At 44.3% G+C, this 23,794-nt stretch overlaps 1 protein-coding gene and 2 long non-coding RNA genes across 10 annotated transcripts in view; 1 reads left to right on the top strand and 2 right to left on the bottom strand.

The window, feature by feature from the left end:
- Positions 1–23,794, top strand: part of LOC135918004 (nidogen-like) — a 382,953-nt gene that overhangs the window by 243,968 nt on the left and 115,191 nt on the right. The gene's annotated exons all lie outside the window — the stretch shown is intronic.
- LOC135905769 (uncharacterized) lies at positions 3,071–3,510 on the bottom strand. The gene is made up of 2 exons (XR_011507088.1): positions 3,407–3,510; positions 3,071–3,226 (listed from the first exon to the last, which is right to left on the bottom strand). It is a non-coding gene; the product is annotated as an uncharacterized lncRNA (long non-coding RNA).
- Positions 11,021–13,984, bottom strand: LOC135918005 (uncharacterized). The gene is made up of 3 exons (XR_010569504.2): positions 13,719–13,984; positions 13,307–13,480; positions 11,021–11,316 (listed from the first exon to the last, which is right to left on the bottom strand). It is a non-coding gene; the product is annotated as an uncharacterized lncRNA (long non-coding RNA).

Below are 23,794 nucleotides of genomic sequence, written 5' to 3'. Positions count from 1 at the left end.
TGTGCCATAGCGTCCGATGTCGACGCGCGATCGCATGTCAAACCTAAACTGTACGAAACTACTATGCATCCAAAAAAACACATTCGAAACCGAAATTCGCGTCATCCTTTATTGCATGAATGCGTACATCGTGATTTACATAAGTCACGGACTTAGCAATCGCTTTCTGCAAACTTAATATTAACGTACCACCTTCATAAAGCCATTAGGTATGCGTTTTTAGATGACAAAGCATAAGGTGACCTGTACTTGTTCTCAGCTCTTTCAATAGTAATTGTGCTGGCCACATTGACCAGTAGCAACAGGGCGGCGCCCTAGAGGTTCCCACTTTTCCGGCCCAGCTTTTCCTCTAGAGTTGTTCTACTAACTCTATGGCCTCAATGGTGTAGCGGTCATAGAGTTTCTCACTACATTACCTAGAGGGAAATCTGGCGCTGCTGCGCTGTGGTATGCATGGGAATGCCGGTATATTGTGGATTCGGATTGGCATCGTTCTCGTAGAGACAGGACGCCTTGAAGACGCGCTTGGCAAGTACCGTTCCGTCTGTCACAATGATTCATTTTCTACTAGAACAGCAAGTGAAAAGCTGTTTTAGCTTTATTATTACGCGAAAACATGTTTTTTTTAACTATGAGAACTTGTTATTGTGTGTACGACTACATGTTACGTAAAAAGTATCAGCGGGCCGCTAAAGCTGGAGGACAGACGACAAGGTTCGCGCTCGCTTTGAAACAGTTGGTCGTCTGTTCTGGCTTTTCTTCGTTTGGTCATGCATCGTGGGTGAGTAAAGATGTAATATACGTGAATGGAAACATTTTATGAAGATTTTACTTTGAGAACGCCTAATTTGCGTAGCCATATCCACGTTTTAGACGAAGCCTCTTACAACACCAGCCAACACGAGCCTCGCAGGCACATATACCGTCATTCCCATGACGGCACGGTGCCCCCTTAAGAAACTCCCATAGACGGTGGCGCCAGATTACCCTCTAGGTGTTATAGTGAGAAACTCTATGGTAGCGGTGAACCAATGTTGCCAACTGTTGGTTTCGACGTTATGCCGGCGGTGGTGGCTTTAGTTGCGTGTGTTGCGGCTGTCTAATCTTTTATTTCTTTTCCCCAAACGGTATGGTTAAGATCAGTTCTTTGTTTACATTTTTCTACTTCTCCCTTGGCATTATTTTTTGTCTTTTTATGCGATTAACGGTAAATTATGGCCTCCTAGATTCGCGTGCGCCAGCTTCGCCTTAACATCTTGGAGGCCATGGGACAACGCGTAAGCATACGCCATTCTTGTCGTTAGCGTTTCATCATCGTTTCTTCAACTGAGATAGAGGCGTAGTGTCCCGTTTCCCGGGGGTGCGGAGGGGGCGACCAAGACGGCATCGCTCACCGGGGGGGAGGGGGGAGGGGAGTAGGTTGATGTTGGTTGTTATCGCGAAATTCGCGAACCCCTCGATTTTTTTATACCGTAAGCATTTCTATACTTACCCCAACAAGAAAAACCATCCGTCCGTCAGTCCGTAGCGCACGATATCTTTCAAAATAGAACCCGCAGCAGCCGTGAGGGAATTCACCTTCGTGCTAGCTCTCGCTTCAACGCGACAGAAGCGGCGAGAGCATAGCGCTCACGAAGCTTTCAGCTCATGCCGCACTATGCGCTTTTCGCAGATCACTTTCAAGATAGGTGTACGCGCGTCTGTTTTCAAAGCGAAGTAAACGGTGAGTACACAGCGCGTGAAGTTTTCAGCAGTGGGCACACTCTGTCCTCATAGCAGTTCGCTTTCAAGATACGGTTTGCGCGGCCGCGCCACAAGCAGCCGCCCCCGAAGAACGGTTGATTATGGCTCGACGCGGATGGGAAGGGCTAAAGAGCGATAACGGCTCAAAATTAAAGGAACATCACTAGCGCACCTGGCCCCGCCACCTTCAGTACTTTGCTTGCGCCATTCACATGGCGCCGCCGACCACAGCAGCTCGTTAAAAGCGTCTGCGCGCGCGTACGCGGGTGATGAAGGGAAGGGCGTCCAGCCACACGATACGCGCACACGTGCGCGCTTCGCTGCGCGCAGCACAGGGCTGACAGACCAGCGATGGCGGAAACGTTCGTCTTTGGCTTTGAGGTAAGTTTATCCTTAATTCCATTATGGCCAGCCATCTTTATTTAATTTATCAATGTTAGAGCTAGTACATTGTTTTTAAGTTGATAAATGCACGCCGTTTTTGTCTACACATCCTTACGACTTCAAAAGCTACATAAGTGATCAACACCACGCGCGATAGCGTCTGCTTGCCCACGACTGCAGCTGATATCTGCGCGCGACCACACATGACGTTGCTGTCGAGCTTTTGCTTAGCCGCTTGCTTCGCCGGCATCGGCGTTCTCTTCCCGCAATGTACCACACGAGAAAGAAGCTTTTGCTGCACTGTAAAAAATCGTCCGTTGTTTTTACGGGAATTCGACCGTCAGTTTTGGCTGCCAACTTGTTCCCGTAAAAATTACGGATCTCAATTATTCTTAGTCACGGGCCTTGCTTGTGAAATTCACACATTTCCCGTAAAAATAACGCAGGCCCGTAATTTTTTTTACGGGTACCGTCAGTAAATTTTACAGTTCCTCCTGAAAATCACTCGTCAGTTGTTTTACTTTGCTATTTAATACTACCGTTGCGGCATCAATTCCGCCGGCGAAAATGAAGCTAGACGGTGTACAACTGCATCTTTAATTTCAATATTGAACATACTGTCCCTTAAAAACAATATATTTGCGTACTGTACTTTTGAACGCTTGTTTCACGCGGTCTGACTGTTCCAAATCTGAATGTTCTAGTCAGGGTAGTCGGGGTGCGGAACTCTCCCCTTCCTGCAACAAGCAAGGAAAGGCCGAAGTACAGAATCAGAAATGGCATCGCTACAAAATATCAGCGCTGTCAACGGAACAAATACAAATAAAGTAAGCGGGGAGCTTAACTTATTGTAATGGCCAGCTCACTTTTTTAAACACCACTGATATAGAATGAAAACTTTACACTGGAGAACATCCAGTGATGTTTTATAATGAACAACAAATATTTCAAAACACTTTATTGCACTTCACGTAGCTTTAAAATAATTTCTTGTGTAGATGACTTGGTGAAAGGGAACCATTTCTGTAGTTCGCATTGCAAGGTTCTGGGCTGCTTGGCAGACGAAAAAGTATCCCTGCGTGTGGTCAACTAGTTCATGCTGTGGAGCAAAGTAAAAAGAATGACTCAGTGGGCTTCCAAATGCTATAAAGAGGTGCTTACACACAATGTGAGTGCTCTTGAAAAGAGTGGTTTGCATTTCATGAAAGGTAGAATGACTTATAACATATTTTCAAAGTTAGCACAAAACAGAGAAGGCAGGTATATAGGGCAGACTTACCTAGACGTTCCATTCACACTCAGTAATGCGCTGCACCAAGGCAACAACTTTCTTTCTGACCGCCAGATTTCCTTTTTCCCCTTCCGTCCATGGTCTGGGTTTATGCCGAAAATGCCCTAAATGCCGCCCCCTCCCCATTAAAGAGAAGGGAGGCATAATTGCAATAAAGCCTATAGATAACGGCATTAAAGAAATGATTCGGATAATCTGGAATATTTTTAATGCAACAGCTCACGCTGATTTCAAGTATGACATACAAATAATACAATTTTTTGTTTTAAAGAACACCAGCCTACGAAAGGATTCAAAGTTGGACAAGTTGTTTTATGAGAAAGTTGAATAGGAAACAGCGCAAAAAAAAATCTAGTAACCGACAAAGCCTGCTGTGTACTTCTCGTCTTGTCCCCGATTTTCGTGCACCGTTTCTCCACCTAACACCCAGGAGATGTGACTTGACTTTTATGATACAGGTGCATCTGGTGTAAGGTGCACGTTGGAGGTGTCTGACTGACTTTCATCATAGAAAAAAGCCACAGATGGGTTTTGCTTTTAGATGCAACAAATCTCTACAGTAATTTTATTCTTTAATGTGAACACATTTTACCTATGGATATTTTAGACATGCTTATTACCTTGGGGGCTTGCAAACTGAATATAAATCTCGCTGCTATAAATATGGGAGCAACTTGACCTTCCAATTAACCCCAATAATTGATGGTAGCCCGCAGCAGGAACCGGAACGCATTACTTTTATGTAATTTGAAACTTAGGCCTCAACATTTTTCAGCTTTACAGACGTGTACTATGAAGCTGAAAAAAGTGGACTAAGCTTCAAATCGTCCAGTGTTATTTTTGATTACACAGAAGCAATGTCTGCTGGTTTCTGCTGGCAACTACCGTCAATTTCTTTTATCAAGCTACGACACTGAATTTACAATATCCACAGCACTGTTAAAGGTGCTTGTATACAGTATCGTTCTTTTAAGGCCAGTATAATATATGCTATTAATGCGCATGATGCAAAACAAATACAAGCATAAACAGAAAATAAAATATACCTTTGTGTGAATTCAAGTGTGCATGACGCCTTCTCTGCATAACAAATGTGGAAGCAGAAGTAAGCTGCAAACAGCATGCAGAATGCTTGCTTGAACATCTTTGCTGCTGCCACAACATGGCCATCAACAAGCAATAGGTACTCTTCAGGCATCCAGATGTCATCACCTAAAGAAAATGAAAAGAGTACTTGTCACTTTTACATAGGGCTGACTGCTGCATCAACTGTTCTTTACCAGTCGTATGCAAAGTATATGCATTCCATAAGTTACGTTCTAGGGCAGTTTCGAATTTTCACTGAGTGTTGTGTGCCACTTGTTTCTAAACTAGCAGGTCTTTAGCTTTCTTTCAACCACAAAATAGTGTTGCAGGAAAGAAACTATAAATGGCTTTTGAAAACTATTTTGGGCAAAGTTATCAAGAGTATTTAAATAAAGAGAAGTGAAACTATAGGCATCCTCGAACAAAAAGAGCGTGTACCATGTGCATACCCATTCAAAGACATAAATTTGCGACAAATTTGACCCAATTTTTTTTAAATACTTGACTATGACTCATTTGCATACAGTTAGCGGTTTACAAGCCATTGCTATACAGTTACTTGTGAAGACTGCTGGCACATAAAAAATGCAGATACTAGATCTCTGGCAGCATACTGAATAACAGAAAGCAACCAGAAAATGAACTGAATATTAAGGACATGTCCATGTAGTTGGCAGACTGCGTAACCCATGGAACTGCTATATAAAATATGTGGAAGAACGTTAAAACTGCAATTCAGGAACAAAAATTTTGCATATTGCAAAAGCAACAGGCTCAGTGATCAAATGTATGGTCTTTCACTTGTTTTCAGTCAAATTAACATATATAGCATCCTCATACTTCCCTACATGGTGCACACGAAGATCACAGTTTATAGGGAATAATAACACATATTGGCTGCATTTTGTTGCTGAACTGTCCTGAGAAAACCGAGTACTAAATATTAATTTTCGCTGTTGAGTAGTAAGCTCTGTCGTTAACATAATGAGACACTAACATACTGGCAGCATAGGATATTCACAGGAAGTCATTAGTTATATTTTTCATCACAGGTTTCACGGCTTATGTGGAAATTATAGAAATCGTTCCAGTGAATGTTTATTGCAAGTCAATATTTGTAAAATTCAAGAGAGAGAGCATGCGGTTTCAATATCGGCTTCAAGTATACCAACATTCCATATTGGCTTGTAGACCCTTGTATATGGAGGTCTCAGTTGTAGAACCATATGCAGTGCTGATGTACTTGGCACCAACATTTCCAGCCAAATATTTTGAACTAGGTGCTTGTGTTAGATATTTTCAAAAATGCGCCAGTCTTAAACAATAACTAGCCCTAATTCTCCGATCACTATACTTGGTGTAAAACAGAGAACAAAAGTTACATATTTTAGTTTATTACACCTTCTTAACGTTCATTTCGCATTATATTGACTTCTTTCCTCAATAACTAGACTGTGAACACCAAATTTTATTGCTCTGCCGTTCCGTAAATAAAAGAGGGCTGTACAACGGTGCAATCATCACTACTGCCTGCTTTCTGTAGCATGGCAGTGTAATTTGACAGCCCATAACTGCAAGTGCCTCATGTAATTCCTTAAGGTAAATCATCAAAACACTCTGGGCTATATGGCTGCTACATTACAACTTGTTTATCCAATAAAAATTGAAGCTTTTTGGCACCATTTATCGTCAACGAAATGCCAAATATGCGTTGAATGCACGTACCTGATGCGATTATGCAGGGAGAAAGCGGTGTGTCCTCAAATCAAATCAACCTGTCTTACCATGAGACATGGCTGCAAATGCGTCGCACACAGTCCGTGGCATGCGAGCACACCAAAGAGAGAACGTCCAGAGTTCCTGCGGTGACGGGCGGAGAAGAGAAACATAGTGGAGGAAGCCGCAACGTGAACCACCTCGACTTCCCCAATGGCGCTGCAACCCCCGCTTCCGCCGCCGCGCCGCGATCTGCGAACAAGGCCACAACGCTCACAACAAAGAAAGGCGGCAGCAGGCTCACGAAAACATGCAAAAGTGACGAAGAGCACTGCATCACGTGTAGTGCTCAGACTGGATAGCGAACAAATCGCAACAGCACTACCACGTGCGCAAGGCAATGAATGTGCCAAACCCGTTTAAATCAAAAGCGGGAGAAAGCAAACATGGCGAAGCCGAAGAGTGATGCGGAAGCGTTCCGCAGGCGACACCGCAGACTTGGCAAGCTCAACCGCAGCTCAACACTCAAACAAGATCGCATACACTTCGCAAAACACCATTGGCCCGTGCATAATGACTCGACCTACCTGCACTTACAAGGCGACCAACTGTTCTTCTTTGGGTGCACTTGTACGATTTCCACTTGGCTCCAAAGCCGCGGCACCGGGACGGCCGAAGTTGCTGTAGCGTGCGTCTTTCCTTCTACAGCGCGCGCTAATGCCTTAGCGCATGCGCGTTTCGCGCACCGCGAACAGCCGGCGCGCCAATGAGCATCCGCGCAGCTCGTCCTTCTTCTCTCTAAGCTCCTCTCTCTTCGTCCCTCTCCAGGCTCTCGAAGCTTTTTAACAGTGGTAGCGCTGCTTTCTAATTTACGGTATAGATTTGGCATATTTTACGGCATATATGCCGTAAAAAAAACGCAACTTTTTACAGTGTGCGGCTGCTCTTGCAAAGGCGGCGGGAGCGCAGGAAGCGTCTGCGGCGACGTTGGAGTGTCCGGCCAGTCTTTCAACTGCGTAAAGAAGGACTTTACGGCTGGGAGTAACTTCTTTCCTTTCGATGATCCACAGTGGTAGAACTAGGAGCCAGTGTTTGGACATGGGGACTTACCTTCGTCGGGACAGCAATTACTTATCGGCGTTTTTAAGTGCGCGCATATAGGAGACATAAGTGAAAGGGTTACAGTAGCAATGCGGGGATCGTACTCGCAGCGTGCGAATGCCCATTTCGCAGAACAGCATCGCGTCTTCGGTACAAGGTTCGTCCAAGTTGACAGCACCGATCGAAACGATAACGTGACGTATGCGAACAGAGGGAACGACAAGAGCAGGGTGCAGTTTGGAAAGCGCGAAAGCATAGGCGAAGATCGGGCTGGTTAGCCGCCGGAAACACACAGATCGTATATTGGATACGTGGTGACGGCTCCTCACGACGTTTCAACAGCCGTCTGTCTAACCCGTGTATGCAGTGCAACATACCGTCACTAATTCGTCAGCTTCAGAGGGGAAGAAGCACTTGATTCTATTTAACAGACGATCTGTAATACTAATTTGGAGCTTCCTTCATTAACAGTAGACCATGCTGTTTATACAGAACTTGGGTAGCACCCTCTTGCACAAAAATTTTAAGGATTCAGCGTTGTAATACATTTCCTGCTATTCGATATTTTATTTGATATCCATCTTATTTTTTCTTCACTTCATTCGATATTCTATTCTAAATCTACTTTTTCGTATTAGCACACCCCTACAAAAAGTTGAGGACTGCTAGTTATATTTGTGCCATTAGTATAGCACATAGATTCAAGAACACCTTTTTACACGTGTTGGTTGTCATATATGAAACTTGTGGATGAGATAGAATTTCCTATATTTTCTGTCTCTCAGAAGTGTGTCTGTCGAATATGAAGTGTAATGTAGTTAAATTGTGACCTGGAAGGCTTAAATGCTGTGCAACTAATTTTGGAAGTTTCTTGGCAGTGGCCGCACGATTTTTCTTTAATATACCGTTGACTGGCTCTCCTGTTTTGCCGACCCACTGTTTGTATTCAAGCATATAAACAAAGCAGGGGGTAAAGTTAATCATGGCTAGTGGCTATGCGTGTGTGTCAGTGAAAACTGTTCAGCTCCCGGTACCTGCGCGTGTATGCGGGCAGGGCACGGTCCTTCTGCTAAGTAATAATGCACAAATTTTTACAGATGCAAGAGATACGTCAGGATGACCACGGATTTTTCTACAAGTTCTTTCGCAAGACGCCACAGCTTTTTGACAAGCTATTGAGCTTTGTCGCAGAGGACCTCACACGGCAGCACGCCATTCGAGAAACCCCTGGAGCCTGGAGAACGACTTGCTGTAGCATTGAGGGTTGTAAAAAATAGTTGCCCCTAGAGTAATAATGTGCGATTGCAGGAATACAGAACACCGTTTCTTTGTCATTTAATGTATCATTTATTTTATTTTATTTACATAATAGTGCCCACCGCCTTTCGGCAGCCAAATCAGGAAGGCGTCACAAAACATTGAAGAAAAACAAAAGAATGAAACGACTGACAATGAGCGTGCATAAAAAATACTGATACATAAGCTAGTTCATTATACACAACTAAATATTTATTAACTCATAAACAAATAAAAAATGGGATACAAAATGTTGATACAAAACGAGAAATAGTAATGAAGGTACTGACAATGTGCGTGAAAAGAAATACCATAAAAAATGATCACATGATCACAGAGAAAAAATTTCAACTTCGTGCATCACCAGATTAGCAGTTATGGCTAACTTAAGAAACTGCCATCGAATGGCATCGCACAAAAGCTATCTCAGTGCTTTTGAGCTTGCGCAACCTGTGAAACATGCACTGAGGAATGCTTGTACATGTAGTATTAAACAAAGGTAGTAGCTAACCTACACAAATGAATTTTGATCGTATGTCACCCAAAAAGGGCCCCCACAGCCATGGAGATCATTGTCAAGTATGCAAATTGTAAATGCAAATGCAATCGCAATTAGTATGCAAACAATTGAGGCATGGGTACTAATTTTTTTTCAACTTGTATTCAAGCTACTTGGCATCCGGGCAAGACATAAAAGACGTTGCCTTGGCTTACTGTGTGGGAATTGAGGCGGCTAGACTCTGCAGTGGTGTGTAAGTCGTATAGTGGTGATCGTGCCTGCAAAGTATTCAACAGCAGCAGAACAGCATGACAGCCGCAGAAATTCCTTACATTTTTTTCAGCTTAAGAATTTTTTTAAAGCTCACATGCTGTTCACGGCTCCCGTCAGGTAGCCCTGCTTCCTGCCAGAGAAGCAGGGTCATACCTATGAATGTCTCATTTACGCACTGCCTTCAATGTCACTGATTACGTACAAATACTTTGCCCAAACATACAATGCAGAACATGCAAAACCAACTCTGGAACTGAGCCACGGAACACACAAAAAATGCAGGGAATGTGGCTTGTGGATGATAGTTGTGGGAGAGGTAGAGGTTGTCTATGTTGGCAGTGAACCTCGCCTCCTGGCTGTATGGTGGCAAGACATTTCCCTTTCTGCTACCTCTTCTAAGAATAATAAAACAATTTGAAAAATGCTTACGCTGCTAGAACGCCCCGACAAGCTTTACAACTTGCAGCATATAACCGAAATTTTCAATGGGGACTGGTTGAAGGTCCATTATATTTCTTTTTTTTTACAGGCATGTACAGGCATCTCTAGGTACACGCACAAACTCTACATGTACAGCTGGTGAACTCAAAAAGGTTCATTGCTGCAAGATAGGCTGAATGAGTAAACACAGATGAAAGCGATAAACATCTGTCTTGCAACAACAAACCTTTAGTTGCAAGTCAGTGCTTGCTTCTTTATCGTAGGTGTTTTGCTAAAACATGTTCACACATCTCTACAGCAGCAATGGCCAACCAACCAGGCCCACTGATATCACCATTATGAAATTCTTGAATAATACTGCACAAAAATATGGATACAACACAATGTAAAATGAACAAAAAGGAAGAGCTGAAGGGCTTTGATATGACAACAACAGACAAGGAAACGTAGTAAAGCATAAAAGAAAATAACTGTCGTTTTATTTGTAATGTCGACATCACAAGGAGAAGAGAAATGAAAGTGGACAAAATAGAACTTGCCACTGGTGGAAGCTAAACCGAAAACCAGTTGAGCTGGAGGCTATTCCACCATCAATTTTTTAGAATGTTTATGCGCACTAGATTAGGCTCTTGGAGTGTTCTTGCAAGAGTAACACTGGCTAACACTACCAGGGTGAGATCTAGTACATGCACATACAGGCTCAAGAAAGTTTGCAGAGGGATAGTCATTGCTGCAGCTGTACTGGTAAAGCAATGCAAACATAATTCAATGGTTGTGCGTTCGTCTCCCATCAATGGGAAGTTACCTTTTCATATACTTTCATTTTCCTCCTTATTTCTCCATTTCGATATAAAGTAATTAAATTCATCAATGATTTCCTTTTGTTTCATTGTCTCTTGGCTTTATTACACAAAACGTATACATTAAAAACAGTAATCTTTGAATTACTTTACTACTTGCATCAATTTAATTTTCATATCGAGATGCTTATCCTCACTGACCTCTCTCATGTGTTTGAGCAGAAAGACAGCAAAAGTTTGAGCTCGTCATGTGGTTTGCATCTTTTGATTGCACGTGAAACATTGCCTAATTCCTCTACTAATCACTGACTCTCATCTTTTTTTTTCCTTTTCCCCCCTCTCGACGTCACTTCAGAAGCAATTCTTCCCAACGTATCCAGCCTGTGACTGCTTGCTGAAGCCAGTGATGCTTGTGACTGCGGCCTGCTGTGGCGTGCCTCAGAAACCTCAGGAACCAGAACTTCTTGAAACATCGGTGATTGAAGAGATTCCAAAATGTCCTGAGACTCCACAGACTCATGCGACACCGAAGACAGAGTTTATGCTGGTGCTTGTGACTCTTCACTTGACGGTGATGGCACTTCCAAGTGTTGCCAGATCGGAAAACTTGCACATTTTTCGTTAGGATGTCTGCAGCACTTCCCTCCTCACTCGATGAGGGCACTGGTGGAAGGTTGGCGGACATCCTGCATGTGAGCATAATAAGGTTTGCACATATTGTCAATGTGTAAATAATGTGCCAGTGTGAATGCAAAAATATATGAACGTTCAAATCCGTCCACATTTGTTTTAATGTGCGATTTTATTAGAGAACGCCGATGCTCTGAGTCAGTTTTGTAGGGACAAAAGTGGCTTGCCTACACAATCAGAATGAACAGTTTCTGCATGTGCTTAAGTGTAGCTTTTGTATGTTTTTCTGTTTTTGCTTGTGATTCATTTAAGCAGTTCTTATGAGATCTGCATGCCTAAAGCGTAGTGATAACCAACTCAAAACAGTGCATGATATTTGGAATGTTTCAGTTTTGAAATAATTAGCAGCAAGCATTCCACTACATTTAATCAGTAAAACCACTTAATAAATTTCATGTTGAAAGACCTACGCTTGCACTTTCTAAACATAGAGTAGTAGTATCGTTAGGTCTTGCTTTAGCATAAGGCTCTCTCCTGTTCTAGTTTTTCTACTTGAAACGTTCTTGGCTTGTAACTTTGTTTTCCTTTCATTTGTTTGTAAACTTCATCTCATTCTAAACTGTTTTTTCTTAACTGAATGTACGTCTAAACACAGTTTGAAGCTGTGTGCGTAGTAGTCAGTGCATTTGTTCTTTTTATTTAGGAAGGTACGTATAATAATGTTTGTCATCCTGCCATCTGCCTTGCAAATGGTGTTTTGGCCCAGTAAAGCTGATCTTAGCGAGCAAACCCTCCCAGAAGGTTTCTTAAAGCTAAGCTTTTTTTGCCTCTTCTCTGGACTTTCCCACCGCTGCTCTTACTGTCTTGCCAAATAGCTCTTACTGAATGCCTCGTACTCATATTAATGTAGTCGTTGAACCATTGTCATCCCAGCTGACTACTGGCTACTGTCTTGCACGAGTGACCAGTACTGGATGTAGTGCAAATACCAATTAAAATAATGTAACTAGATTGTGGTTTTGGCATGTAATTTCAATATCCATTTTTTGCACAGTGCGAATGTGTTTAACTGGATCATCTAGTCTTTCCTTGGAAATTTTGCTAAGCAGGAAAAGCATTCTCCACAAACATAGTGAAAGCTTCGCTTAAACCAGTGACCACAGCACCTGGAATCTGCAGAATAACTGCAGGCTTATAGTTAGGTAAGGACACTGCTGAGCAGACACAAAAAGAAGAATTAGCAATTACCTAGCTGACAATGTCGTCAGTACTATGGTGCATTTATTCTCCTACAGCATGATGACACTGAATGAATCCCTAAGCAAACTAGGTAATATTTGAGGGTCTGTGATGAAGCACCGATTTGCACACTGCTGGCAAGCAACAAAATGCAAAATTAAAGCTGTTCATTGCAGTGCCCAAGACACATGTGAATATAGCAACATTCAATACTCGGTTAAATACTGACCATTGACTTGCACGCTGCCTTCTAGGATCAGTGCACAGAATCAAAAGAAACTACTTGCATCTTTTGTGTTTTGTTTTTGTGTGTGCATCATGCAAGCCCTTTTTATTTATCCTGCTAGATTGTATGTGATATTCTCTGTACTTCTGTCTTATGCTTTATTGTTCGGTTTTTATGTGCTATTTTACTTGTTATTTTGTACCTGTATTTCTGCTTTCTCTGCTTCCCACTGCAAAGCCAAACTGGCTTTGTGGGTACCTAAATAAATAAATATACAGAGCTATCCTTGTACTGCTTATATGTCCCCATACCGGATCACATTTAACGAAATATGCGATAATCGGAGTAGCGATGCCGCAAAAATATTTTATGGCCAATTAGATCAAGCTAAATATAATGCATACTGCGCGTCGATTTACTTGTGTAAGCACAATTTTGAGTCGATTCCCATAAGTGCGATGCATTGCCAGCTATAATACAAATATGCGGCATCGCCGGTCAACGTGGTAAAGGGAAAGCACTAGAATCCCGTGTTTCATTTGTAACACGCCGGCTACGATGGAAACTTCAAGATCACTTACAGTCTACACTCCACTGAGTGGCGCAGGAACGTCATCTGGTCGAAAAACAGCCAGATGACGTCGTCCTGAACGTCGTCTGGCACGGCGCGGCTCTTCTCTTTCTGAAACGTCTTCCCAGGCGCCGAAATTTATTCCCCACGGACTTCTGCTTCTGCAGCGCTGTGATAACGTCATCTGCACAGATGAAACGCGTTTTAGACATCTGCGAGTCGGCTGATGAGAGAGGCAGCTTATACCAGTGCCACACAGGCTTTCGATCGCGATCGAGCGCGATCAAATTTCTCGATCACGATCGGTTCTACGCAGATTGCGCAGTACAGGCAATCGTGATCACAAAATCCGATACCGATCGGGCTCGATCGCGATTGAAGCTGCTCCGGTATGACGCCCGTATAAAATTCCGATCACTCACCTGTTGGGCAGCGTTGGGCATGACGATCCACGACCACCTCGTCATGTGCTTGTTCTTGTGGCGCTTGTGTTTCGCCGGCTACCAATTCGCAGGTCGAGCCTCAACGCAGGCGATCTGTGCTTCGTTGTTGAGCGCCTCCATAGCATCTGTGCTACCAGACTCCTGGCGTCTCCGCACGATTCTGAAACTTCAACAACCTTTCCGAACCGCCGGAAGTGTACATGCGGCCCACGTGACGTCGGTGCACAAGCTGCCACTTCCGTCGCGTACGCTCAAAATGACGCCCGAGATCAAGACATCCTTGACGCGCGCGTTTCCTGCGCGTCTGCCCTCTCTAGACGCGTAGGACAGGCGCGTACGGCCTCGCAGACGCGTGACGCGTAGCCAGGCGTGCACGATTCACCGCGTGTGGTTGGGCCTTAAGGCCCGTTTATAGTCCGACGTTATCGGCGCGCGGGCGAGCGTCGTTCGCGGTCAGTCACGCTACGTCGGTTGCGCTGCGCCAGCCGAGATGCCATCCCCTCTATGGGGAACCAGCGCTGGAGTTTTCACGGCGCCTGCAGCGCCGCCCTGGCGGTCAGAACGTGCACAATGCAGCCTCCCCCGCGGACGAAAATTGCGTTGCGTGCCCTTAAAGTCGAAGGAAAACAAAAGGGCGCCGACGATACTGTTGCGTATACAAGTGCCACAACTAAGTCGGGATGAGGGAGGAAGTCAAGTCAATCAAGTCAAGTCAATTTATTTCAGCATTTCTTTTGTACAAACAGAAGAATGCTAGGACAAGCACAAAAAGCTGCTAAGCTGCAGCTTGACTGGGTGCTTGCCCCATCACTTGGCAGAAACAAGAGACAGAAAATACATTTGAGTGAAAAAAAAAAATATTTACAGATTTCAAATGGTCATGTAAAATCATGGGAAAAAAAACACAAAGTACATCATATAAAATACTCAAACATCTGTAGCGACTGCTCTGTTATAGTATGTCACTGAAAAATATATAATGAACAGTAGCGCACAGAACAGCAGAAAACAGGAAATGCTAAACACATGACGTAAAATAATTAGAAACCTTTCTACAAGAAAATTGAACAGAAGTACAACATAGATATTCCAATTCGATGTAGTAGTCTAATCATACAGTCAACGAACGGTCTATATCTTTTAAGAGCACCAGCGATTTAGTAGAAAAGTTTTCCATTTTTTGCGGGTTAAGTTATCTATGTCGATATTGTCTTTTTCCAGGTCACCTAAAAGGTTAGCTATGCGCGATTTTAACCTGTTTGTTCCATGACATGTTCTTGAAAAGGGAGTTAGCCAAGTGCTTCGATTTCTGAGCGTATAGGGTATGTCGGATGGTTTTGTTAAGGTGCATAAAGTAAGAAAGGTGGTTTCGTTTTGCTTAAGACTGTTTTTGTATTTTAATAGTAGAGTAAAGTCATACAATAGGTGAAATGGAAGTATGCCATATTTTAGAAACAGATCCTTTGTATGCGCATCGTGTACTACATTCGCTATATGACACAGTGCCCTTTTCTGTAGAGTACACATTTTCTGAATGTTCCTCCATGAAGTAGTTCCCCATATAAGAGTACAATAGTTAATGTGAGTTGCAAAGAGAGCGTTATAAAGCAATAATTTAATCTTGTCCGTAAGTACATGACGAAGCCTAGAAAGCACACCGCACGCTCGTGACAGACTTGCACATACACGATGTACATGAGCATCCCAGCTTAAGTGTTCGGTGAAGATAACTCCTAGTGTTTTAACCTCACTCACAACAGCTATTTTTTCACTCCCTAGGTACAGATCAAGTGAATGGTTAACTGGTTTTTGAGAAGGGGTGAATAAAACTGATTTTGTTTTTTTTTTATTAATTTCAAGTGAATTTGCCATACTCCAGGTGTGCATTTTTTGAAGTGTTGAGTTTGCTAAGCAAGAGAGCTCCTGAACATCGTATGCTTGGATGAATATGGTTGAGTCATCGGTAAAAATAACGAACTGCGCATTGTTACTAACTTTTACGATATCATTGATATATAGGTTAAATAAGACCGGCCCTAATATGCTCCCCTGGGGTACCCCTGCAACAATATCTTCTAAAGAGGAAAGGTGATTTGTGATTGCTACTGCTTGTTTGCTATGCTTTAAGTATGATTGTAAAAGAGAAAAAGGTAGGCCACGAAACCCATAGTATTCTAATTTAGCAAACAAGGTTTGATGACTTATTCTATCGAAAGCCTTGGAGAAATCCACAAAGATGCCTAGCGTTAATTTTTTGTCTTCAAAACCCTGTAATATTACTTCTTTCTGCGTTAGCAAAGCGAGTTCTGTGGACATGCGCTGGCGGAAGCCGAACTGTTGCGGTGATATAAGAGAGTGTTTTTCGCAGAACGAGGCGATTCTTTTACCAATTACTTTTTCCAAACCCTTAGAAAAAACTGGGAGAACAGAAACGGGTCGATAGTTTGAAAAATCGTTTCTGTCCCCACTCTTGTATAAAACTGTTACTTTCGCGCGCTGCATTTTTTCAGGAAAAATGCCTGTAGAAAGAGAAATGTTATTTAAGCACGTGCACAAGAAAGTCAAGTACATACTTTATTGACCGTATTTGAAGACCATCAATATCTCGAGCTTTACTGTTCTTTAGGTTTGAGAATATGGAATAAATTTCCTCGGGTGTAGTCGGAGAAAAAAATGCGGAGTGAATGTTAGGTTCATTTAAAAAGCTCATAGCTGCATTGTTGTGGACGCCTGACACTAAATTAGTAAAGTATGTATTAAATTGGTCAGCTAGCTCTCGGCCCTTCATAAGCCTATTATTGGATGTAAGCTGGAATCGTAGTAGTCAGTTCATTGAACTGACTACTAGGATTCAAGAGCTTGTTAAGTTCGCGCCATAAAGCTTCCCCTCGGCCGGTACATCGTAAGAACAAGTTTTCGTAATACAAATTTTTCGTATTGCGCAAACGTTTTTTTACATAATTTCTAAACTTTTTAAATGAGGCTAGGTCAGTAGGATCCCGTGTGTGGATGAACTTTGAGTACATTGCATTCTTTTTTTTTTAATAAGTCCATACATTCAAGTGTAAGCCATGGCTTCCTGATTTTCTTAGGCTTACTTATCGTTCTAGGTCTAAACGAGTTGTCATACGCTATTTTAAAAATTTCCATAAAAATTACATACGCCTCATCAGCATCTGTGCATTGAAATACTGGTGTCCAATCTATGTTTTCTATTTTATGACGAAACATATCCAGCGTTCTTGTGTTAATATCTTGAATGATAAATGCATCGGGATTATCTGTTCCGTTTCATTGTAACTCATTTTGTTTGCAAAACATAAATATGGGCAAGTGATCACTCACATATGCGGCAATGACGCCCGACGCAATGTTGCTGTCTGTGCAATTGGTTATAAACAAGTCCAAAAGGGTTTCAGAAACGCAACTAATGCGTGTGGGTAATGATATGACGTTCATGCAGTCAAACGAGGCAAGTAACAGTTGTAACTCACGGGAATGAGATGTGGGTTGTAGAATACTGATATTACAATCACCACCTATTACCAAGTCTAGCTTATTAGAAGAGGAAAATTCGAGCAGTTTTTCTAGGAAACCAAGAAACCTCGCAATATTTCCATCAGGAGGGCGGTAGACAACTGCAAAAAGATGTTTTGCGCATTGCACGGCTAGTGTTTCATAATCATCGGTAATGTTAGAAAAGTCACTAATAATTGAACATGGCAGAAAGGATGTATCCTTCTGCGACTTTCCATCTAAACCCTACGAACAAGAACGGAGGCGGCGTTGGATCTAAGCAGTCAGGCGAGCGGAGTAAGCTCTCGTCTTGTCGCCCTGTCAAGCGGTGTCGGGCTGGTTTCTAAATCAAATTTCGCGTGTATCCTTGGTTTATTCGATAGAGAAGACGGTCAGCCATGGCAGACAGTACCAAACAGCAGAATCTGCAGTCGGTATTTCGTCGGGATCAAAATGAGCAATGGCATGCACCATCCGACATATGTACCATTTTTCCTTCGCAATGCCACCGCCAAGCCCCTTACAACGCCACCGCACCAAATGAATGATACGGAAGGTAAAAATTATCCATTCATTGCCAAGAATTATGTGGGAGGGAAGCTGCCATGTAATACGAGTTGTATGCGCATAGTGCTGGCGCACGCGCGACTAAGCCACCTATGTGTTTATAGAAATGCGCATGCGGATGAGGACTCGGCGCTGAGATGCATGCGGCAAACTTATGTAATTAGTGCTAAATGTAGCCAGGATTGTTACGGATCAAGCAGCGGAGCACTGAAACCTTTGCTTGCGCGAGTCAGCTGATGAGATAAAGCGTTCTTCTCCATTGACTACTGTGGCGAAGTAACATCAGAATTTTTTGTCTAGCCAGAGAAATATGGAAAATCTTGATGCCAACTAATACTTACGAAACCATAGCGCAGCATGACCGGAGCCGTAACTGCTAGATTTGCGAGGCAGGCAGCCACGCAAGCATGGCATCGATACACGACGCAACCAACGCAACCGTTAAAGAAACACACGTGCTCGCCGCGACGTACTGTGAAAAATATATAAAGCTTAAAAAGCTTCTTTCGTCATTTCTTCACTTGATGGCGCTAGCATCTTTACAAAAACTCCACTTGAAGCGGCGCGAAAACGAAAACACACGAACTATAATACGGCAGCGCATGTGTGTGTGCCGTCTGGTTGTGTGGCTGGAATATGCCGCATTTCGTCGCCAGGGCGGCGTGCAACGCACTCTTTTCGACGCGCCGCCTATCCAGCGCTGGTTCCCCATTGGCGGCGAGGAGTTACGGAGTCGCCATCTATCGGAAGCGCCTCGCTGGCGTAGTATGAGGGATCACGTGGCACGCTCCTCATAGGTTTTGCTGTCAGCGGTCACTGAAAACACCACACGTGAGCTCTCCCGGACATTTTTGTAAGTACTTTCGAAACGAGAGAAGTTTCTTAGTGTCTAAATAATAATCTTGGGCAAACTGAAAGCACACAATCGTTTACAGACGCTATCTCTTTACCGAATACGTACAGTGAACGCCACTGCGCGCGGTTGCCGCGATGGAGTCTCCAGAACCGGCTTCTTGCGTGAAAGGTAGGTAAACGCCGAGAGCAAACTATGTGAAATAGGTTCTTATACTGTTTGTATAACTAAATGGAGCGTAATAGAACGAAGCCTCAATGCAGCGATCGCGCAGATTCGCAGCGACCGACTGCGCGTCTTCATGCTTGTCCGCGCACTGTTTCGATTTCTCCGCACGCGCGTTTTCTCACCGTGCCATGAGCTTTAGGCCACAGAATATGAGCATTTGACAGTATACAAGCAACCATTGTTGCGTGGGCGCTATCAGAGCTGTTCAAAAATAATTTCATTGTAGAGACTTCGACGCCTACGGGGACTGTAATGTGCCGTCGCGACGATTCAGTCTTTCTTTCTTCTAAATTCTTTGACCTTTCAATATTATTCCTCGAGTTGCGTCGCACTGTATGTTTATCGGTGTTCTCAGCGTGCAATTTCCCGCTGCTCCTTTTTTGTAATCCAGTGCATTAATTCATAAGACAAACATGACCATATGCCATGCTTTTTTTTTATTGTGCTTCTAACCGCTGCCTTTCCACTCCACTGAACTTGCCAGTATCTATAGCATCGACAAGTTCATAGACCAAACCGTCATGAGATTAGTCGGGCAGCGGACTCGGGCGAGCGTCTCAATGCGCGTTTTCAGAACATCGCAGACCGGGCGCCGTAGCAGAAATCTTCCTCGCGTCTGTGCTTGCTGCATACCCGAGTTGTAGCCGATGACTGTTTGCCGGTTTTATGTTTCGCGAGCCAAGCTTCACGCAGCGTCTTGTCCTGCGGCTACGTGTGAATAAGGCTGACACCGGCCTCCGTTACGTGCGTCCGGCCCTGCGGCACCGAGCCGCAGCCGACCATGCTGCGCGCCTTCAAAAGCAGCCACTACCTATTGTAGTGCTTTGAAGCGTTGTGAAGGAGACACTCGAAGCGGGGAAATTTCGCCACTAAATGAGGACCGCAGCGTACGAGGGAACTTAAACTCGTTTTCAGCTCGCTTCGGCGCGCCCGAAGCAGCCGCTATGTACACGCGGCCGCTATGTCCACGTGATCCCTCCTAGCACGTCACGCCGACGGTGGCGCCAGCTTTTCCAGTTGTGGAGCTCGATGCCAATACTTCAACGCGCGCGCCGTAGGCTGCTATCTTCGGAGCATGCGCAGAAGGTTCGGCAAGTCGCGCGCCGTCCGCAAAAGCCGTCTGCGGAGTTGTGTTTGCGCCTTTTTCTTCGCGCGCAATGCATTGTGGGTCGACTCGGTCGGCGGCGGCGGCGCGCGAATGGAGCAGGAGCCAAATTTGCGCCGAGCCCGTCGGGACGCGCTGGCAGCCGCCGGTTACGTCGGCGCTGCAGTGCGTCGGACTATTAGCCCCGAGAACGAACGCGAGCGGCGCTGCGAGCGCCACTCGCGTGACGTCAGGGCACGGACTCGCGCCTGTCGTCTGCTACAGTTCGGGCGTTGTCCGGGCGCTTTCTGCGGTGTTTTCGTTTGTTCGTCTTCGTTCTCTCTGCTTGTATACTTATGGTGGTCGTCTCAAATATATTTTTACGACGTCTTCCTTTGCGAACATTTATTCAAAGAGCCAATTTCTTAGACAACAATGCAGCTCTCGAAGGCAACGCTACAGTGCCAGCCGAAGCGACGCAGACCAGCCCATTGCGGGTTTTTCATACGCGGATAGACAATCGCAAAAGCATAGCCTATAAGAATCCAGTTATGATACCATACCTGCCGCAGTGCAACAAGTATGTCACAAAGCTGGCTATATATGACTTCTACAGCAGTTACGTTGATTTTATTCCGCTAAAACAGGTTTGCTCACGACGAGTAGTTCATGGTATAATATCGAATTTTTGCATTTCCTCACAGAAACGCTCGGCAGTAGCACGGGGACTTAACTAATACTGGAGCATAGATTCTACACGCCTCACTTGCTTCTTTAACTGCTTGTCAACATTAGGCGGTTCTTCACGTGTTTATTTTTTTTTAAGCGGCGGAAATTTGAAGTAAAGTTAATGAAGGCTTACAGCTATTTACAGAGTACAAATAGGAATGTACCAATATACCCTTTTCCGTGCTACACGTTCAACTCACCTCTTTAGAGCGCGTTTGTTAATGATTAATAATGTATGTTATGTTCCTCTTTTTTTTGTCTATGTTACCAAGTTTATATCATCTATTTATTTCAATGCCGCAGTGTGTTTTGCATTGTTATTGTGGAAATATTTCACTGTTCTTTCATATATTATATAACTGCAATGTTTTATGGCCACTATATAAATGTAATTTATATGGCGCTTGATGTGTTACCCCATGCAGCCATATTGTACCTAAGAGGGTGAGGTTACCTCAAGCCGCGTCTGTGCGGCTTTTTTCCCTCATCCACCTCCATTTACCACTCCTCTGTACATGTGTGTGTGTAAATGGAAATTAATAAATCAAATCAAATCAAACTCACTTGAGAAATTTTTTGGTGCTTGTTGCTTGAGGAATATACATGACGAATCTGTTTGGCGAACTGACACAGGCTGCTCGGCCCAATTTTTTTAGTGAAGTATGCCTGCTGGACCGCAGAGCTGCAGCCAGAAAGAAGTCGAAGCGTCAATGACTAGTAGTATGGGACATATTAAAGATATCGAAATTCACCCGGTGGAGGGTCAGAAATCAAGTGAAAGTATATGCAAGGCTTGTGGTACTTTCTTTATGAATTTTTGCGATTGGATTGGAGCAAACTTAATTTAGCCTGCAAGGTTCTCTTTTATGTACCGACGAAGCGAATAGTTATTCGTTTGTATAATTAAATAACGCTGGATCGAGACATGGTGAGACAGAAGGTGCTTGAATTTTCCTTTTGTAGGCAATCTAAGCTGCGGTGTAGTAGCCCGAGAATACTATAGCCATTCCAGTTGGCGCTGTAAAAAATGCTTTATGGTTTTAATTCGAAGTTGTAGTGAACTGATGGTTTTCGCGAACATAGCGTCCCTCGCCATACTTGCTACCATTACGTGATCAGGGGTGTGCCATATTGTCGATAAAGGCTGCTGAGGGCCACTATGGAACATTTCCTCACTTTCAATTGATTGGCTCTCGATCTTAACAACGAAACTTTTCTCTCAGGTGATTGCTACTATGGTGTTTGTGAATTAACTATGTAAATACTCTACATGACGCGCCGTCGTGTTAGCAACCATGAGCAATTCGTTTTTTGGAGGCCTGTTTCAGAGGGGGATGAAAGTAGCAGCAAACTTTTTTATAAGAAATGCGCGCCTAACTATTTTTTTACGCATTAATGAATGCCCATATTTAAATAGAACAACACACCAGAGTAATAGGAATCATGATGACTGCTTCGCTGGGCAGTGTCTTTCCAACATCGGATAACATGTTGACGCCAATTACCAAATTTTTCTTCCGCGTAAAACGCAATGCCTCTCATATCTAAATACTAAAGGAACGTTAAGTGTTTAGCGAAGCATCATACACAACTTCGCGCGTTGAATTTGCAGATATTCTTTTTTAGTCAAAATTTACCGATAGACATGGCGCATATATGCATTGCAAAACTTAGTAGACCCCTTTAACGCTACTTAGCTTGCGATATCCAAGCCGCAAAGTTTCTCGACTCACACGCTTTTGAAGAAGAAACTGTGGTTAAGGTATGGCAGCTGAAAGAAGCCGACGTATTCTTCAATACGTACGGCTCGAGCCACCCATACCCCAAGCATACACGAAGGGAACGAGCGCGCGCGGCAGCCGAGCGAGCCGGAGCGAGGGGCGTCCTGGCCGTGACGTCACTCGCGAGAGGGCGCCACTCCTAACTCTCGCCAGCGCTGGATAGGCGGCGTGTCGAAAAGAGTGCGTTGCACGCCGCCCTGGCGACGAAACGCGGCATACTCCAGCCGCTCGACCAGACGACACACACGTGCGCGGCCGTATTATAGTTCGTATGTTTCCGCTTTCGCGCCGCTTCAAGTGGACAGTTTTCGTAAAGAAGCTAGCGCCATCAAGTGAAGAAATGACGAAAGAAGCTTTTTAAGCTTTATATATTTTTCACAGTGTGTCGAGGCCTGCACGTGTGTTTAACGGTTGCGCCGTGTGCCGTTGCCATGCTTGCGTGGCAGCCTGCCTCGCAAATCTAGCAGCTATGGCTCCCGTCGTGCTGCGCTATGGTTTCGGAAGTATTAGTTGGCCTGAAGACTTTCCATATTTCTCTGGCTAGACATAAAACATTCTGATGTTACTTGTTACTTCGCCACAGTGAGAGAGAGAAACTTTATTGTAAAATTAAAGATTTGAAGGAGGGGTGGTCGGAGCCTCTCAGTCCAGGGCCCCACTGGCCTCTGCCGCCTGCCTGACCTGGCTAATTAAGGACTTTTGCCCTGCCAGGTCGGAGCGGGCGAGCTGTGACTCCCACTGCTCCATTGTCCTACTGGTGTTTGGCCTATGAGGGTGCTTAGTGCACTCCCAGGTTATGTGCATTAGGGTAGGTATGCCACCGCACCAAGGACAGTTGGCCCTATAACGATTGGGATACATGGCGTTTAGCAATTTTAAATGGGGGAACACCCCGGTCTGTATTTTACGCCAATCGGCGGCCTCTTCCCCGTTAAGTTGTGGGTGAGGCGGCGGGTATTTTCTTCGGACTCCACGCTGATGAGCAAGGATGTCTTTGGCATTTAAATTGGTGGAATTTTGTGAGGGGTAGTGCGGGTGGTTGGGGTTAGAAGAGGACGCCGTCGCTCGGTTAGTGAAACCTCGAGCTAACGCGTTAGCCTTTTCGTTCCCCTGTACCCCCGCATGGCCCGGGCACCAGAGTAGGCGATGATGGTGGTTGAAGGATTGGGGGATTATCGCGAGGCTAGCCGCAGTCACGTGCCCCTTGAGAAACATGCGACATGTCTCCTAGGAGTCCGTGACCACGACCGAGTCCCTTTGCGAACGCTCCGCGTGAGCGAGTGCGATCGCCACTGCT

This window comes from Dermacentor albipictus, chromosome 7, assembly GCF_038994185.2.
Source record: "Dermacentor albipictus isolate Rhodes 1998 colony chromosome 7, USDA_Dalb.pri_finalv2, whole genome shotgun sequence".
NCBI classification, from domain to species: domain Eukaryota; kingdom Metazoa; phylum Arthropoda; class Arachnida; order Ixodida; family Ixodidae; genus Dermacentor; species Dermacentor albipictus.
This window is presented reverse-complemented; position numbering and strand designations above follow the sequence as displayed.